Genomic DNA, 13436 nt, shown 5'->3' with positions numbered 1-13436 from the left:
GCATCGAGGGTCCTCGTTCTCGCACTCCGGTAGCACAGTCGGCGCTCCCCTCGACTGTCTGATCGGCATGTGTCCTCGAGGATAATTAGTCTTGAGCAGTAGATAGAATGAAGGCTTCACCGGGCTCAAGAGAATGGGTCCACAGCCATTAGTGTCAAATCTGAGAAACAACATCAACTGTTGTTGGCGGTCAACCCGAACACTGATCGCTGCTTTACCACTTCCATGTCCATAGAAAAATAGAAAAGCATATTGACAGAAATGAAAGACTTGTCGTGCCTGTTGAACACACCTGGCGTCGGAACCATGACAGTGCTCTGCATGCTTGACACGGCATTCAAATTGTAACATGGCACATGTCACCATGGGAGGTGGGAGGAGTACAACACTCACTCCTGCAAGTAGAACACATTGCCTTGGTAGGCTCAAAGCACAGGTCATGGGCCCGTGCATGATGCACAGGTTCGCGCGGCAGCACCTCGTGAGGCTGTCCGCACCGCAGACCGCTAAAGCGGCCGGTATGCTAGCGGTGGTGTACCGGTCGCACAGGAAAGCACCACAGACCGCGTACGCGGGAGAGCCACGCTGAACACTGTAGCAACACTGTAGCACAGAGAGAGAAAGAGAGTTGGTGAGAGAGAAAGGGGGAGAGAGGGGAATAAAATATGGAATAGTGGGTATAGAGTATGGGGATAGAGATAACATGGGTGCGGGAGAAATGAGTATAGAGTAGAGAATCTCGATGACTAGGATAGAATATTCCTTTTTAAAGATGAAAATAGAGGTGGACGGGTGCGGATAGCCTGAACCACTCAAAGGAAGAGGCTCAAGATTGACCACGTAGACAGGCTGCACACCACATCCGAAGTGCAACCATCCTCTCCCATCCACATCTGAACCCAGTCGCTTCCAGGAGCGCCTCGCACGGTGAGAACGGGGCTGCCACCGAGCATGTCATCGTCGCCGGGGAAGAGGGCCAAGGAATCGGCACCCTGCTGCACCCACACTTGTGTCCGCACTGGCCCAACCGCGTAGGAGGAAGGAAGCCCAGTGGCTTCCCTTTGGTCCGCCCCAGTTGGGCGCTCGGACGGCGACGAGCAGCACATAGACGACTCCCCAGGGGAAGAGCGTCGCCCCGGCGCCGTAGTCGTCATGGTGGTCCGCAAGGCCAACTGGTTTGGCCTGGGTCCGGTGGAGGCCCCGCTGGCCTCCATAGAGGCGCCATCTTCGGTTGGCGAGGCGGAGGATTCTTGCGTACGCCTCCGTCATGACGAGCAGCAGCGCCCACTCGGGTGGCGCACCATCGCCAAGGTCGTGTTTGTCCTCCTCGCCCTTTCTTGGTGCCGCCCCGACCTTCCCGCCGTCGTTGCCCCTAGCCACGAGCACAACCTGGACGCCGTAGATCCGGATGGAAATCCAGCAGTCCAGGTTGCGCAGCAGGCTCAGACGTGGGGACGACGAGGACGGTTGCTCCGCCATGTCTGCGCGTGGCAGGTCGAGGTCGCCGGTGTTGCTGAAGCTGTCGTTGTCCACGCTTTCACCTTCACTCGATCTGGATGAGAGCGGCGCCATGCCGCCCAGACTGCCAGGGAGCGAGGAAGGAGGAAGCACGGGAGAGTAGTAGAGCTTTATTGAAGTACTCACCGCGTCGATTTGGAGGAGACCCTCGCCGGCCACCATGGCTGCGAGCAGTTCGCCCGACTCCAACGCGACGGAGATGAGGAGGATAGATGTCATCAAAACTCCCATGAAGGGGCTTATTTCACTAGGGAATATTACAAGGAGATGGAGGGAGGGGAAGGAGAGGAGGAAGGGGAACCAGCCCTCCTGCCCTGTCGCCGGCGAGCTCGCCGGGGAGAAGGCAGGGGCCGGTGGCGGGTCTCTTAGGAGGCTGTCTCACTCAGGAGCTCGCACGCGGTGGTGGAGCTGGTCGTTGACGTGCGTGCGTCAGCAATAGTACGCGGTGGTAATTAAAAGCAGAACTACTTATCATCGAATCAGTTGTTCCTACTTACATGGACGTCACGCACGGTTCGTTGATCCTTGGTCCGGATCGTGGCGGGGCTAGCTGTCCATGGTGCTCTGGCTGGGGCAAGGCGAGAGAAGCACGGGAGAAACTGACAAGCTGCTGCCGCTGTGGCCGTGCCCACGGTCACGGATGAGGAGCTGGGAAAGGAGTCCACTGCTTCGTCTACTGCTGCCCTCGCCAACGGTGAAACGAAATTACGTACGAGCCTTGGTCTTGGTTACCGTGAAGGCGTGAACTGTGTTTTGTATGTATTACATTGATGCAGTGCAGTAGGGGCACATGCCCTTAAGGGCACATTTTTAACTGTGTTTTGTATGTATTACATCGAGGGGTGAGGCAAGTCAATGTATCACAGGGACAAACGTGAGAGTGTAAGTATGTCCATTTATCAAGGGTGCCAAGACTAAAAGACTGAACACCATCTTTTGGCATAAATGTAGTGACATCTTCGACTATGCAACTCAATTTAAAGTTTGCTTCACATACATAGATAACTGTAGATGATTTCTTCAGCAGAACAGTAAAATGTTGAAGCACTAGTACAGCTCCACACCACGACTTACTTTGCATGATAAATTTAGTGCAATCTAGAACCTATAATCTGAACCATATACACCCAAGTGATCACATAATAGAAACTACTCAGTGTACATTGGTACGCATACACATGAAGCCCTGAACAGAACAATAGGACATAACATTCCTAGTCCATTCATCTTATTCATCCAGCCTTCCATCATGCATTGCAAATTTATTACACACATCATCTTTTTTCTTTGTTACACAAACATCCATCATTCTAGTACGTCCATTGAGATTCTGCATTGCACATTACAGCTAGTCACTTTTATTTTCTAAGAACGAGAGACGTCTACGCCTGATAATGGGCTGTGATTCGGCCCCAACCCCACTCCAATCCTGTAGCACTCAACCCGATCCTAACACTTACTGATTTGTTTCAGCTCAGTTCAATTCAATCCTACACGTCGCACCATCCTAATCCAGCCCCAGCCCTTTATGAATCCTCGGGCCGGATCCTAAATGCAATCCGAGGGCTCTCACAAGCAAGCACATGTACAGTAATGCAATGAGTACATGGTCTTGATTAACCAAATCACGAGCACGGACACTAGCACTAATATGTTAATTTCATTTAAAAAGATGAGAAATAATAAAAAATAACATGTAGCCGGATCCAAATTTCTCCATCCATCTGCTACATATGTCCGTGCAAATTGATTTAATTCAAGAAAATAAGAAATAATGTCATACAAATATGTATTGTCCTTCTCTGAATGACATAAGTCATAATTTCTTAGTAACAATGCCATTGTAAGACTGCCTGCTGCATCTTGTAGAACTACCAGTTTTCTTCCAAAACAATTTGATCCTTGCACCTCAAACATAGCAACACTGAAAATCTTATTTCAAAATCTAAAATGCAAGAAACATGTAAAGCATGAACAGAAATACTCATGCCTATCTTTGTCCTAAGAAGACTATTGCCTATCTTTGTATTGACACCACCCAGAATCAATTCTATAAACTTTATTGACCGTCCTGTTGTTCCGTATGGGTTATTGGCATTAACATCTCACATTCTCATGACGAAGAAAGATTAAAGTTAAAGATCGGATAACATCAGTTTACGATTTTGTTATGTTTACCTTCAGCATTAACACCTTATCTGAGGCCTGAGTTGCTGGAAGCAGAATGCCTGAAATACAAAAGGCACAACAAGGTTATTTCTGGTAAGAGTTTGTTAGAAAGCACAACTGTTTTTCAGTGCACTACTCATGATAGAGAATATCATATCAAACGCATCACATGATCGCAATCCAAACATTTCATTAGCTAGCTCTGAAGGTAAGAGTTATAGGAAACTGAACTCTGCCTTTCAGAACATTCCTAGCTAAAATAATTCATCAGTAAACTTTCCAGTAATAAGTATTTCCCTACAACTGCAGTTATGCTAGAACTTCATCTATGCAGATTGTGGGCTAGCGACAACAATCTGCCACAAGCCCACAATCTACAAAGATGTCATCTGCAAAGACACCAAGCACAAAACTCAAACTTAGGAATTTACTATTTGATCATATACATGTTAACTGCAGATAAATGAATGGACTTGGGATGTCAACTGCAGCTATGCTAGAACTTTTTTTTATGAAACTGGAGGGGCTATGGGCCCCTACAGGCGTTTTATTAAAACAAATAACAGAACACAGATTAGGGAACTTCATGCTTCATTGACTAACAGGCATTTTATTAAAACAAATAACTGCAGCTATGATATAACTTCATGCTTCATCAATTATATGACTAGGCAGAGGCACAAGTGAAAAGGAGAACTTCATGCTTCAAGTGCATAGTAGGTAGTAGGTACTGTGCTACAACTATAGTTTCAAATCCATGTCAACTCATTATACTATCATGCTTCTATTCACTTCTTGAACTACAGTCAGTACTCAACATACGAAGCTTGCAGTCAGTACTCAACATACGGAGTAATGTACTACATCTTCTCATTCCAGTAAACCACAGTCTAGTGTTCTGAACCCATGCACTGATCACAGTAAACCAACAAAAATATTTGCATCGGGGCACTAACCTGTCAATCATCATCTTCTTCGTCTGATTCAAACATACGTTGTCCGGTCATTGTCTGACCTGCATTGAATAAGACAAACATATTAAACCACTATTGTAAATAAAATTGGCTTTGCAATATTTATCTAAAATATGACAATTACCTTCTTCTGCAATATTACTGAAGTCCTATTTTAAGGGGGGAAAAGTGTTGACTAGGAGTATCTTTAAGAGTTCCCGAATATTCGTTCTCAAAATTATTGAGTTTTTCAAGTCGCCAAAAAATTTTGGGAGCACCAAACGAAGGTTTCTCCAACAGTTTTTTTTAAATCACTCCTAAACTCGTCCCATGGGATGGCCTTTGCGATGAGAGAGTTGTACGAAAATGCAGTCCTTAAGGTAAAACATTCATCAGTACAGAAAAGATTTTTAGGAACGCCTACCTTTTCTATCAGAGGCGGTTAAACTAGCATGCCGCCTCTAACTTCGTCAGAGAGCACTGTAGCTTTGTAACCGTCGCTGAAAATCCATTTTCAGGGCGGTTCCATTAAGAAATCCACCTCTAAAAATGTATTCATTTTTAGGGACGATTCCGTTAAGAGAACCGCCTCTGAAAATGTTATTTTCAAGGACGGTTGCTTATGTCAACCGTCTCTAAAAATGAGTGATTTTCAGAGACGGCCTTAAAAATAGCTGCAGAACAAATAAATTCATATCTTTTTTAAATGAAGCCGGATGAAGACAAAGTTTATATCAAAATTGTAGAGCTTGACGAGATTTAAAACTTTGTAGTTGATAAAATTTTTGTTTGAGATCATTTAGTATTCTAAATACATAAATTAAGTCTCGGATTTTTCATTTCAAAATTTTGAATTTCTCAAATGACCTTGGATGGAGAAATATCGTTGTAGTGCTCAAAGAAATCTAAAACTTTGTAGTTGAAATTTTTTTCCATTTAAGATCCTTTAATAGTCCAAATATTGATTACAAGATCTATACGTATTAGTACAAATGAATAGCATTGTATATCTCAACTCAAGTGATTGTGTGGTGTAATTGTAGGGACGGAGCGCGGACGGAGCGCGCGGAGCGAGAGGTTGTGGGTTTGAATCCTAACTGCATCCACTATACCGGATGGTGGTGAAAAATAAATTCTACAAGTGGCTGGTTGGTCCTCTAGGTCTCTAGCCACACTAAATATATTTTTTTCTTATTTTTATTAGACTCTAAATGATTTAAAAAACTAAAAATTATTTTTAAGGACAGTTGACTTAAGTCAACCGTCTCTGAAAATCGATTTTTAGGGGGTGGTTGTCCTAAGAGAACCGTCTCTGAAAATTGATTTTTAAAATCACTTATTTTTATAATCAGTGGCATTGTAGCGGTTTTTTAAATCGCCTCTGAAACCGATTTTAACCGCCTCCAAAAAAATCTTTTTTGTACTAGTGCTTTAGTCATATAAGATTTCACCAAGTTTTTCAACACTCCGAGTGCCATATTTATCTAAGCCATCAAGTGGAGAATGGACAAAGCCTCACTAGAATGCATACTGTCGGTGCAGAAAGTGACAAACACGTAAATATTTGTAGTTTTATCGTACGTTGTGATCGGATGTGGCCTAGCATTCAATAGCACAGGGTTTATACTGGTTCAGACAACGTGCCCTACGTCCAGTTTGAGTCGGTCGGTGACTTTATTCCTAAGCCTAGGTGCTCGAAGTTTGCTGTGGGGTTACAAACGAGAGGGAGAAATATGGGGATGCAAGAGGCCCGGTCAGACTCCGGACTGAAGGACCAAGAGTGACGGGAGCTCCTACGTGCACTAAGTATTTGAGCGTGTGCTTTGTGTATCTGTGTGATTGATCATCCCTCGTTGGGAGAGAGCGCATCCCCTTTTATAGATGAAGGGGACGGCCTTACAAGCGAGAGAGAGAGTACATATGCTACTAAGTCTTGTTGCCCACGCTGTCGGGTACGAGATGATGGTAAGTGCCCACAATACTGTCTATGTTAGACGCATGTGGGAGGTTTTTACCGCATTCACCATGTATGGTAAATGACGACGCCCATAACACTGTTGATGCCCAGAGGAATGTGGGGGGTCTTACCGTGTTTGCCTGGCTGGGGCAGACAACGAATTTGTAAACCGGCGTGAGGGGATAAAAAAAAACTATTCCAAGTCATGGAGTCGGCATATATTTGAACTGTGCTTCTTTGTTCTTTAATATAAAGATGCACAGCTCTATGGGGTTCGAGCAAAAAAAAAAAAATCATGTCATTGAAACGGAATTACGATGGAACACAGTTTTGTTAGTAACTGATTGTAGAGAATTGTACAAGACCATCAAAACAGCTTCTAACAAAACATCGTGCTACCTCTCTCTCTCTCCCACTGCAGGCAAGATTTTGATTCACCAAATTAAAATAAACTAACAGACACTCTCAAGGTGATTGGAATAGACTGCGCAATCTGCTTTTAGAAAAGAAAAAGAAAAAGAATGTGCAATCATAACTATAACCATGGACTTGTCGACGAAGAAAAGACCCAAAAAAATTGAAATGGATGAACCTACACTCGAATCTTGTCGATAGTGTATTGCTTGATTTTTATCATTACTCAATAATTTAGGGCATACTAAATATGAAAACACAAATGAAAAACTGGTCCTTTCATAAACATAATTTACACTCTGTCTAAAGATATAAGGCATATTTGGTTTAATTAGGACTAACTTTTGATCAACAATTATTTTTCCTCCATTTCACAGTATGTGTCCATACCATGACATGCACAAGTACTAGTTTTAAGGAAAAAATCAATATATTAATTAAATGTAATAATACAGCAACTTGTCTTATGTCGGAACATTTAAACAGGGTCAGAAGTGGAAATTAATAATGCAATATCTTCAGTTTTTGTTATCCTCAATAGATAAAATTGAGTGTAGCTTATCTGGTTGGTTTTATTGTGGTGAAACTTGTCCACCCAGGTTAAGTTCTTGACTTGTCACATGTGAAGTCTTTTTCCAAGCCGTTCATAGATATAGGATGTGTGTAATCATTCACAGGTTAAATATAAACAGAACAGTTATAAAAAAAAAACTGAATGGTTCATCTGAATGCTCTTGATGAATCTCTAGCTCTAGATATAATACTCAGCTCCAAAACCAATCCCCTCATTTCCATACATGCACCAATAAAAAACCGTAGTGTTTTTTTTTTCAAAGCAAGAAAGTCGTGCGTACGATCTTGAGTGAGAGAGAGAAATAGCAGTTTAAAAAGAAAGCACTCTGAGTGGTGTAATCTCAGTCTACAGATGCTTCTGCGTCTCCTTTCTCTCCCGCTTTCGTCCTTCAATGTACAGGAGTATCTTATGCCTCGGTGGAGGGCTGTCCCTTTCTTTAGAGATAGAAACGAGTAACAAGCAGAAGAAAGAAAATGGGAAGCAAACCTAGGTTTCACTTCCTTTCTTTGTAATTCAGCACGTCTAGTGTATAGTAGAATAGGGAAAAAAAACCTTTTTCTTGGAACTACGTATCCATGAAACCCCCAAATTGTTTGCCCCTCCATGCCATGATCACATCAACTCCAACGACATTGCACAACCTTGGACCAAACTACTTACTTTATCCAGAACAACGGCATGTGCACGCTTTGCTGGTGCCTTGTGTAGTATGAACTTGCAGCAGACTTCCTTCAACGCACTCCAAAGAATTGGTGATGGCATCCCACACCCGCTGCACAAGCAGAGCACGTAAGACAGCGAGAGGCTCAGGGACATCAAGGAAGCAAGCACGGTGCCAGCATGTTGTTATTAGCATAAATATTATGCAAATTGATTGACACCGACATGCATAGCAATATACTCTGATTAATGCCACACCCTTCTAATTTGGGCCAACCAAAATAACCGATGCAGGTTCTTCATTATTCCTTTTGTTTTTCTGAACTGATGAGAGGATTTCTAGGATTTTGCTTTGGGCACGCTGAAAACAGCATGTTGTTAATAGCAAACAAAACAACTTATAACCCCATGGAAAAAAACTGCTCTGAAAGAAGCAAAATATAGCCATCATATATATGGTCCAGATGATGCTTCAATACAGGTTATCTTCAGATTCCAGAAACAATTGCCCTAGTTAACCGCAAGCGCAAACATCATACGACCCTTTGGAGCATGGCCTCAACGCTACCACAACCATCATCCACATCGGGGCCAGTCCAGTATCCAGAAATAACAACAGGCGCACCTGGCGAATCCATGCAATGCGTAATGGACAGAGCACTCTGAGAAGTCGAAGCGTCTGTGGGTCTGCTAACTGCAGCAACTCCTGCAGATGAGCCTGAACTTGAGCGGCCAACAAGGCTCCTTGACCTCTGTGACATGGCAGCTGCAAGCACAAGTACTTTTTAAGAGTTGGATGATGTGAGCTCCAAGGTTGAATTAGAACAACAACACTGACACTGATGTTGCATAAGTTGTGATGACTGAGGAATAAACTGCTTACCGCTCAAAGGTAGCTTCCAACGTTGGAACTGATTTAGCTGCTCCTGGTAACACAAGATTATCAGAACAGAAGTTAAGAATTCAGACATAGGGAATAACAGCACGGCAACTTTTGAAAATAACAGCAACATGATTCAGTGTTCTATTACAGGAGGTGCTGAAAACATGCTGCGAGTGACATATGCACAACAGTACAAGGAAACACGATGCGATGAACACAGAAACGAAAGGACACTTTATATAGAGATGCTGATAAGGAGCTACAGGCACCAAACGCAGAACAGTACAAGGAAACACAATGAGAGGAGCGCACAAACCAAAAGGATTGTTCGGTTCTAGTACTGGAGATGCTGATAAGGGGCACCATATGCAGAGCAGTACGAGGAACACAAGCAAAAAGGATTGTGTGGAACTAGGACATGATTTATCACTGTGAATTTGCAATTGGCAAATAGGGACAACTAGTCACAAGCTGCAATTGGCATTTGAGTTATTTTAGGCCAGCAATTCGTTCGCAAGATGGAGAAATGCTTTGTGGCATCCATCATCCTTTTTGGACGACGGGAATCCATGAATTCACTCCAATGAAACAAAATTCCACCTATGTACTGCATTCATTAACAGCATATCCTGAACTATGCAGATTACCCAAATCATTTGAGCCCCAGTTTGCCAGGAATTATGGCTCAATTTTCGGAAGTTGAACAAGGCGATGGCACAATTCAAGTTCCGTAGACCACGCCATCCACTCTGAGTTGAAGAACCGAATCAAAATCGCACAGAGCTCCTATCAGTTACCACCTACAACCTGTTCGACGAATTGCCCACTCCACGAAAAGGTAAATAGTGTACTAGGTATAGAGGTCAGTACCTCCTTTGGGAAGCTCCGACGAGGAGCCGGGGGAAGGAAGCACGGCCACAAGGCGGCGGCCGTGGCAGCCCCTGCAGGGACAGGGTGAAGCAGCCCACACGCCATGGGCAAGGTCGCCAAGAGACGGAACGGCCGGCGGGAGGAGAAAGCGGCCCGTGGGCCGTGGAATTATTTAGAGAGCCCCCCCTCCGTTTCGTTTGCGAGTTGGGGGAGTTGGTGGTGGAGTCCACTGTCCAGCCAGCGATAGGGCGCCTCGTCTCTAGATGCCACTGCGGCGGCTGCCTCTGCTTTGCCCCGCGCGTGCGACGGCCAAAGGCAAATCACACGTGCTCTCCACCGCGGCCGCCGCCCACCTCCCGTTCGCCGAAACTCCCCACCCGCCGCGCGCAAGCGCCGCCACGCCCCTCGCCGCCCTCCGCGTCCGCCTGCAGGCGGGCCTCCCGCTCTCTCCCACCGCCTTCTCCGCGGCGGTCGCGCGCTCCGGCTCGGACGCCCTGCCCGCGCTCCACGCCCTCGCGCTTCGCGCCCGTCACCAACTCCCTCGCCGCGCACTACGCCAAGGGCAACTCCTTCGCTGCGGCTGCCAGGGTGTTCGCCGCCGCGCGGAGCCCGGACGCGAGCTCCTACAACACCATCCTCTCCGCGACCCCCGACCCCGACGATGCGCTCGCGTTTGCCGCGCGGATGCTCCGGGCCGGGGACGTGCGGCCCGACGCCGTCACGTTCACCGTCACGCTCTCGCTCGCCGCCGGCCGCGGCGAGGCCCGCCTCGTGCGGCAGCTGCACGCGCTGGCGTCGCGCGCGGGGCTCGCCGGCGACGTCTTCGTCGGCAATGCGCTCGTCAGGGCCTACTCCCGGGGCGGGTCGCTGGACGCGGCCCGCAAGGTGTTCGAGGAGATGCCGGCGCGGGACCTCGTCTCCTGGAACGCGCTGGTCTGCGGGCTCGCGCAGGACGGCGAGTGTCCGGCGGAGGTCGTCCGGGTGTTCCTTCGGATGCTCAAGCACGGCGGCGTGCGGCCTGACCGGATATCGGTCTGCAGCGTGATCGCGGCGTGTGGCGCCGAGGGAAAGCTCGAGCTTGGCCGGCAAATCCACGGCTTCGCGGTGAAGCTGGGCGTCGAGGGTCACGTCTCCATCGCCAACGTGCTCGTCGCGATGTACTACAAGTGCGGCACCCCCGGCTGCGCCCGGAGAATCTTCGAGTTCATGGGCGAGCGCGACGTCATCTCATGGACCACGGTGATGTCCATGGATGGGGAGGACGCCGTCTCGCTGTTCAATTGCATGAGGCGAGATGGGGTGGCGCCGAACGAGGTCACCTTTGTGGCCATGCTCTCGGCGATGCCAGGAGACTGCCCGGCGAGGGAAGGGCAGATGATCCACGCGGTGTGCCTCAAGACCGGCCTGTCTGATAAGGCAGCGGCGGCGAACAGCCTCATCACCATGTATGCCAAGCTGCGGCGCATGGATGATGCCAGGGTGGTCTTCAGTCTTATGCCTCACCCGGAGATCATCGCTTGGAAGTTGGAACGCTCTGATCTCCGGCTATGCCCAGAACGAGATGTGCCAGGACGCGCTTGAGGCCTTCTTGGCAATGGTGAAGATCATGAAGCCCAACGAGACGACGTTCGCAAGCATCCTAAGCGCGGTGACTGCGGTCGAGACCGTGTCCATGGCCTACGGCCAGATGTACCACTGCCAGAAGCTGAAGGTGGGGGCTTGGCGCCAGCGAGTACGTCTCCCGTGCTCTCATCGACATGTACGCGAAGCGAGGCAGCTTGGAGGAGTACTGGAAGGCGTTCAGCGAGACCGTCCACCGGAGCCTCATTGCCTGGACAGCCATCATCTCGGTGAACTCAAAGCACGGGAACTACGACGTCGTCGTGAGCCTCTTCAGTGACATGGTGCGCTCCGGTGTCGCTCCTGACGGTGTGGTTCTGCGCGCTGTCCTCACCACCTGCCGGTACAGCGGGTTTGTTAGCTTGGGCCGTGAGATCTTCGACTCGATGGCCGCCAAGCACGGCGCCGAGCTGTGGCCGGAGTATAGATGGGCAACGGGCCGGGCCGGCCCGGCACGACACGACAGGGCCCATCGTGCTACCGGGTGGTGCCACCCTGTGTGCCTGGCCGACGGCCCAAGCACGGCCTATTGGGCTGATTTTCATGCCGGGCTGGCCCAAAAAGCACGCCGTGGCCAATGGGCTGGGCGAGCCCAAGGCCCACAAATGCCGAGAGAGAGAGAGAGGGAGCAAGAGGGAGGGAAGGGGAGGCCGCGCTGGGGCATGGAGGCGGCAGTCGCTGCCGCTTGAGACTGTCGGCGAGCTCGAAGGTTGAAGCCGGTCGTCTCGCGATGGGGAGTGGAGGATGAGACCAGCCACCGGCGTAGGGGGCATGGAGGCGGCCACACTACTTGAGGCCGGCCGCTGGCTTGCTCGAAGCTACGTGCTGCGTGGGGGGCGTAGAGGAGGAGGGCGACTGCCGGCGGTAGGCCTGCGCGGTGCAACGAGAGTGGGGAGGAGTGCGGTGCGACCAGGAGTGGGCAGGAGCCGAGTGCGGCGTCGTCGAGTGAGAGGGGCCAGGAGCGCATCGTTGCGACGCTCGGCTCGCAAGTGCGGGCGTGCGGTGCTGGGAGAGGCACGATGGATTTGGGAAAGGAATTAGGGTTAGGGGGAAGGAGCTGGTGTCCTGGTGGGCTTTTTCTTAGCAAAAGGGTGGTCGGCTCTTAGCAGGCCAGATTGGTCATCGGCCCTCTCACCAAATTGCGGGCCGTGCCGGGCCAGCCCGCGTGCCTAGTGTGCGGCCCAAGCACGGCCCTGTGTACCAGGCTGTGCTCGTGCCGGGCCAAAAAATACAGGGCTTCGTGCCGGGTCGTCGTGCCACGAGCTGCATGCCCATATATATAGGCCAGAGCACTACGCGTGTGTCGTCGACATGCTAGGCTGGGCGGGGAGTCTGGAGGACGCTGAGGAGCTCATGCTGCAGATGCCTTCCGGGCCGAGTGTCTCGGCTCTGCAGAGCCTTCTTGGCGCCTGCAGGATCCACGGCAACACGGACGTCGGCGAGATGGTCACCGGCTTCCTGACGGAGACGGAGCCTACGGAATCCGGAGCGTAAGCGCTGCTGTCCAACATCTACGCCGAGAAGGGTGACTGGGGCGCGGTGGCGAGGGTGCGGCGGCAGATGCAGGAGAGGGGCGTCAAGAAAGAGGTCGGGTTCAGCTGTGTGGACGCCGGCGGTGCCGGCAATTCCCTGCACAAGTTCTCGTCGGACGACACGACGCACCCGCAGACGGAAGAGATATACCGAGTGGCTGAGGGGCTAGGCTGGGAGATTGAAGTTTTCGAAGAACTGTCTACAGGTCGAGATGGAATGCCTCGTTTGATGTCTCGATCAATTCAGAGTCCGGAAAGTGCAGCATCTGGCACGTAAGCACAGATG

General features: G+C 49.2%; 1 long non-coding RNA gene and 1 pseudogene across 2 annotated transcripts; one reads left to right on the top strand and one right to left on the bottom strand.

Moving 5' to 3' along the window:
- Positions 1–7801: 7801 nt before the first annotated feature.
- Positions 7802–10121, bottom strand: LOC136547441 (uncharacterized). 2 transcript variants are annotated; one of them, XR_010781566.1, is made up of 4 exons: positions 9999–10121; positions 9129–9165; positions 8871–9026; positions 7802–8357 (listed from the first exon to the last, which is right to left on the bottom strand). It is a non-coding gene; the product is annotated as an uncharacterized lncRNA (long non-coding RNA). The 2 variants fall into 2 exon arrangements; XR_010781565.1 differs by having other exon boundaries at positions 9129–9171; positions 9999–10094.
- A 37-nt stretch (positions 10122–10158) lies between these two features.
- LOC136547440 (pentatricopeptide repeat-containing protein At4g32430, mitochondrial-like) lies at positions 10159–13380 on the top strand (annotated as a pseudogene).
- Positions 13381–13436: the final 56 nt, after the last annotated feature.

The sequence above is a fragment of the Miscanthus floridulus genome, chromosome 3 (genome assembly GCF_019320115.1).
Source record: "Miscanthus floridulus cultivar M001 chromosome 3, ASM1932011v1, whole genome shotgun sequence".
Classification (NCBI taxonomy): Eukaryota; Viridiplantae; Streptophyta; class Magnoliopsida; order Poales; family Poaceae; genus Miscanthus; species Miscanthus floridulus.
The sequence above is the reverse complement of the archived record's forward strand: the minus strand, read 5'-3'. Positions and strand labels throughout refer to the sequence as shown.